This window comes from Passer montanus, unplaced genomic scaffold (assembly GCF_014805655.1).
Source record: "Passer montanus isolate IOZ18808 unplaced genomic scaffold, ASM1480565v1 scaffold15, whole genome shotgun sequence".
Lineage (NCBI taxonomy): Eukaryota > Metazoa > Chordata > Aves > Passeriformes > Passeridae > Passer > Passer montanus.
In genome coordinates, this window is record NW_024362051.1 from 12,324,776 (window position 1) to 12,330,775 (window position 6,000).

The following is a 6,000-nucleotide window of genomic DNA, read 5'->3' on the forward strand; positions in this document are numbered from 1 at the left end:
TCCCACTCACAGGCCCTCAAGGATGTGCACTTCCTTTCCTGCCATCACTTTTCCCTTCAAACTTGTCAGGAATCTCTCAAGTTCTTCTGGCTGCAGGCCCGCTTCCACCCTCTCCATCCAGTGCTGGGATCCCTGGGTCTGAGCCAGCTGGGATGGGAGCTCTCCTCCTGCCTGCTCCTCATTAGAACCTGCACACGTTGAAGTTTGTTTTCTTCCCAAAGCCTTTCTTGGAGGGTTGGAGGTGTGTAGGAGGGCAGGCACACAAATCCTGTTATTTGTAGGTTCAGAGCAGTGCGTGGGAGGAAGATACAGGAATCCCATTAGTCATTAATAAGATTTTAGAACAGATTCCTCAGGCAAGACTTGGAAAAGCTTCTCCTGGCTGCCTTCTGATGGTGTTTAGGTCTTCCAATGCTCCACCAGTCCATGTCCAGTCAGGCTGGGAGAGTTCCCTCTCCCCTCCCTCCCTCTTCCTCCCTACTTCCTTTTATTTCTGTTTTGAATCACGCAGAATTCTTCTCAATTAGCAAAAATTTGCCACCACTGTTAATTAGATGAAGAAACAAGCAGCAACATTTGCATTAAGGCCTTGCTTTGAGCTCTGCACCACGGTCTGCACAGACCCTCTTTCAACCCTAAATGATGAATAATTCTCCCTGACACAAACTTTTAATTTCCAGTGTAAAGTGGAAAAGTTTCCAGGACTAAACTGGTAAAAAATAAACTTGGTAAAAAAGCCAATATCCAGAACTTTTGATCCTCTGAGGACCCGGCCTCTTTCAGATGTTTTGAAGCACTTGGCTGAATTTTTACGTGACTGTGCATTCCTCTCCTGAACACAAGCCAGGGTGATTGATTGGAGCACTATTAATCACAGGAGAGCAAGGCATGATCCCAGTGAAGTTCACAGAGGAGCTCTGAGCAGTGAACACACGAGGAAGAGCAGGTCAAGTGCCAAAGAGATGAGTGGAGCCTGCCCTGAAGTGATTGTATTCCAAAGGCACAAGGGAAGAGGAAAAAAACAGCCAGACAAGACACAACACATCCAGAGTGGGAAGTGGGTATTCAGGCTTGGATGTTTCTTGAAATAGGTGGGGTGGCAGTGGCAGTTTGCTAAAAGCAGTGTGGGAGCTTGGCCCAGAGCAGAGCTCCTCTTGGCAGGTGGGGCTGGGGAAGGCTGCCAGGATTTGTGGGTGAAGGAGACTCAAGGACTGGTGGCTGATCCTTGGGCAGAACTGTCACCCAGTGGCTGATGTTCCATTTTCTCTAAGCCCATTTTGACACCTGCTTCTTCCTGGACGGGATTTTTCTCCACTTGCTGGATCAGGTGGGGTTGCCCAGTTATCTGCCACGACATCTTCAGCACATTTTCCCTGCCCCTTATCTAAGGGAGTTTGGGGGGTTTGGACCAGCTCCTACCTCAGCATCTGCAGCCTTTTCTGTCCCCTGGGACTTGGGGGGCTCCAGGGAGAAGCCTCTCCCAGCAAGGAGAGCACTCTGCTGCCTGGGATGTGTTTCTCATCAAGCACCAGATGGGTTTTCCATCTTTTCTTAGCAGCTCCTCTAAACTGGGGATGAAAATCCCCAAAGTCCATCTCCAGAGCCCCACCTGAGCAGCCTCCCCCAGCTGCAGGAGCCCATCCTGGAGTGCAGAGCCACGTGTGGGTGGCAGCAGAGTTACAGTGGCTGCCCCATTTGCTTAAACAATTGCTGGTTTTGAATTTACAAGTATTTAGGAAGTTTTGAGATTCCCAGACTGGAAATGCTGGTATCTCTTCCAGCCTCTGCCTGAGCTAAGGTGTTTTTCACACTGATTCAGGTGGGAGAAAAGGTTCCTGCTGTTATTCTGCTCCTTTGCTGGTTTTTTGCCTGGGAGATGAGGAATCCTTTTCGACATTGAGCCTTTCATGCTCTGCTTCATCCACTTGAACCTTTCCTTCCAGACTTCAGGCATATAAGAAAAAACCCAGATGTCTCAGGAATAAAAAAAAGAAGAAAAAAAAGCCCCCAAACCCCTAGCTTTACATGCACTTGGATCTTTCATTTTATAAAAACAGTCAAGCCACAACCACAAGATTTCACAGATAAGAGAAAAAATGTGGATTGTACTTAATTCAATATTATAAAGAAATGCTCTTACAGGGAGACTGCAAGCTGAGCCAAAGCCAGACCAAGACTGCTGACTGATCTGAAAAATGTGAATATTATTCACACTGGGACACCACATCTCATAATGCTCCATGTGTGCTATAGTATATAATTATGAAATGTTTGCATTAAGTAACTTGGGTGCCTAAATACAGATGTTCCTTATTGACATTAATTGGACTTGACATATCTTTGGCCTGCTTTCTAGCAGTCACCAAAGCATGCATTTCCACTTTACCGTACATATTCTAAAGGAGCTCTGTTCCATATCCAGCTTATTACCAGAGAAAAACATTAGTGCCTCAGCTATCTGTCACAGAGTTCAGGTAAAAATGCAATTGCTTTGCATTAAAGAGTGTGGTTGCTGGGGACTGACCACAAACATTAATTTCTGCTCTTTTTTATTTTTATTTACAGTGAAAGCTGTCTCTGAGACTTAGAAAGTGAGATTTTTTTTTCTTTCCAGAGCTGTCAATGTGTTGTGGTGCCTTTTGCTCTGATTTTTTTATTGCTGTGGCTGAAATGTCAAGTTTCTGAGGAAGAAAGGAAAGAGAGAAAGACAGAAAGAGAGAAAAAGAGAGAGAAAGGAGAGAAAGAGAGCAAGGAAATAGAGAAGGAAGGAAGGAAGGAAGGAAGGATGGAAGGAAGGAAGGAAGGAAGGAAGTGGCTTTTGCACTTGTTAGTTTAACTGTTTTGCATTACTCTGCAGTGATGTCTCATCCCAGTATCTGGAGAAAAAGCCCAAATATTAAATTAAAACGAGGGTACTCATAGTTATAAACTTCACCTGGCCAGTTCCAAACATGTTCTACAAAAGAGAACCCAAAAAGGGCACCAGTTTCCTTTGAGAGGATCTTCTTTGGATGTGTTCTGTAGCTGAGATTCAGGTCTCAGCTTCTTCAGAATCCCCATGGAACATTAGGCTTTCAGCAAACCTTTCCAAATGGGCTTTTTTTCCAAGGAAAGATCAGCTTGGTCTTGACATTTCCCTGTTAAACTGGGATTTTCAGCTGGTTTGTGAATGAGTGGGAGGTGTTTCAGTGGAAGTTTGTGCTTTTAAGTGAATACAGAGATGAAAAGACATTTGAAGTTCAGTCTAGAAATTCAGACATGAAAATTTATTCTCCTGATATTGAGGAGAAACTTCCCATCCATATCATCCCAGGCAGTTGATGGAGCAGGAGAGATCCCTCATGGAAAATGCTGCTTAAAATTGAGAAGAATGGAAATGAAAGCACCCAGAGCAGAGAGTCTGAGAATACTCAGACCCCTCCTTGTAAGAAAGGAAAAAAAAAATCTTGCTTTTACTGCACCAAAGAGTGAAGGTATAAATTTTTTCTGACTTAAATTCAACTTTCCCAAAGCACATAAATCTCCTCTAAAGACAAATACCTGCTCTTTCCCTCAATATTGTAGGAGAACTTCCTTTCATTAGAGGATCTCTTTTCTTTTAAAAAATGATTTAAAAGTGGTTCAGAGGTTTTGTACAGGTTGAGAGCTTTTGCCTGACTGAAGAAATAATTTTACTGTCTTTCTTAGCAAAATGCCACTTTGCATCTTAAAACTGATAAAGAAATATACATATTAAAAATTATATAAAAATATATTTGAAATGCTAAAATTTACTTACTATAAATAATAATAAATCATTTAAAGTAAATAATGAAAATTTATTATGAATAATGAACTTTCTTATAAATATATATATTTTAGAAAATACTTTTAATTTTTTTAATGTATATTTTTAAAAATGCCTTTTCTCTTTGATGCTGCCACTGCCAATTATCACAACTCCAAGAATCTCCTGCTTGGGACATGAGATTAAAAGGGAGTTTCCCAAGTGCAAGCACTGATTATGAAGAGAAAAAAGGCAAATTTTCCACAGCACAAGTCATTGCTTTGAAATGGATTTCAGCACTAGGCACACCTGATCACATCCAAGGCAGGAATATCCCTGTTCCCAAAGTCCCTGGGAGATGTGAGGAATTCAGGAGCAGCTGGAAATTGATGGTGAAATACAAATTTTTTAAAGGATCAGTGGGTTGGTTTTGAAGTGAAGAAAGATAAAAATGATGTGATGTTAAACAAAAAGCTATAATCACTTCAAAATGCAGAAAAATCATCCCAGAAATCTCAGATCTGCTTGGAGCTTTGCCACCGAGGAGGTTGGACTTTGCCACTTGTGTTTGACTGGTGCTGAGTGTGACATGAGCACTAAAGCATTCCTCTCCTCTCCTGTGGACCATTCCAAATGCCCAAAAAATACCTGACAAAAGCATCTGGAGTTCATCATGGGTCATCCCAGGGAGTTTTTGTCCAGGCACGTCCATTAATGGACTCATGATCTGCTGTCATTTATGAATTAAGGGGAAAAAAAGGAGGGTTTTATGTTCAGCCTGCTTTTAAACAAACAAAGTGACAATTCACAAACAGAAATGTGCTAAAACCTCGAAGTCACTCAGCATCCCAGTGGCTCAGGTAAGCAAATGCTCGCTCCAAGTTAATTCCAATTTTATTTTCTCCAAACCTGCCCTTCTCAGCCCACCTCTGTCACTGCCACCAGCAAAATTTCTTTATCTACATCAGTTCCACAAGCTGCTGGTTTTTCAGCAGCATCTCTCTCTCTATGAAAACAAATTTTACTTTCTCCAAGGCTTTTTCCTCTGCTGGAGGTTAATTTTCATTTTCCACCTTGAAGATGGGAACCCCAAGCCAACCAAATGAACAAAATTTCTGTCTGAATCTCTTCTTCCAGAGGCATAGTTAAGATCTGAGAGAATGCAGCTGGTAATTAGTTCTGACCACAAGAGCTGCAGCAGTAAATCCTGTTCATCTCTGACACCATTCCAGCCAGGAATTTTTATACAAATCCATGAAAGCAAAAAAGGTTCTTTAAGGCCACAAACAGCACATGAATAAAACAATTCCACTCCTATGCAAGGCTCCAGTAAATTCAATTTATTTCCAGCGCTGGGTTACCTTGTCAAGAAATACCAGACAAAGGAATTAGGAGACAAAAAAGAATCTTTGCCTTCCAACTCACTTATCCTCTCAGAGCACACCCTGATGTGCCTTGTGCTCCATTTTGCATTCTGGGAAACCACCACAAATTTGGGTAGAGCAGGCAGAGTGCCCAGAATTCCTTCCAAGTTTGGGGAATGAGCCCAGAAGTCTTTAAGTAATGAATCACCTCCAATTCTCCATAATGGCCCTGGCAGCAGCCAAGACACAAAGTTCACCTCTCCTTGTCCTGCAGGAGAGGCACAGACTTGCAGCTCTGAGGTGCCAAGAATCAGGAAAATAACCCAGGAATCACAGCCAGATAAACTGGACCCATGGCTTGGAGAGGGAAAACACAGGGTAATTAAAAGATTGAGGTAATCCAAGTAAATCAGCCCTGTTCCAAGGGCTGGGGCAAGGCTTCCCTTCCCAGGGATCAGCAATCCCTGCCCCTGCCCATCCCAGGCTGGCAGTGCCCTGCAGGATGGGATGGCTCAACCTCTGGACCAGGGGATAGGCACCAGGCACACACACAAAAAAAGGATATTTCTTACTTTTAACCCTGAATTATTCCAGTCTGGCCAGTGGGTTTGTAGTCCCTTGGCCACCCATCCCTCTGAGCAGCACAAACCTGCAGGGGGGCAGGTGAGGCTGTGTCAGAATTCAGCAAAACAGCAAAGGAGGAGTCCTGGCAGCTGCTGGCCAGGAGTGCTTGTGCTGCTCCCATCGTGTGCCTCTTTCTGTGAGAAAGATGGGCTTGGACACAGAAAGTGTCTGTGCAGCAAATAAACCCAAATAAACCTGGATAAACCCAGATAAACCCAAATAAACCCAGATAAACCTTTCAGGCAG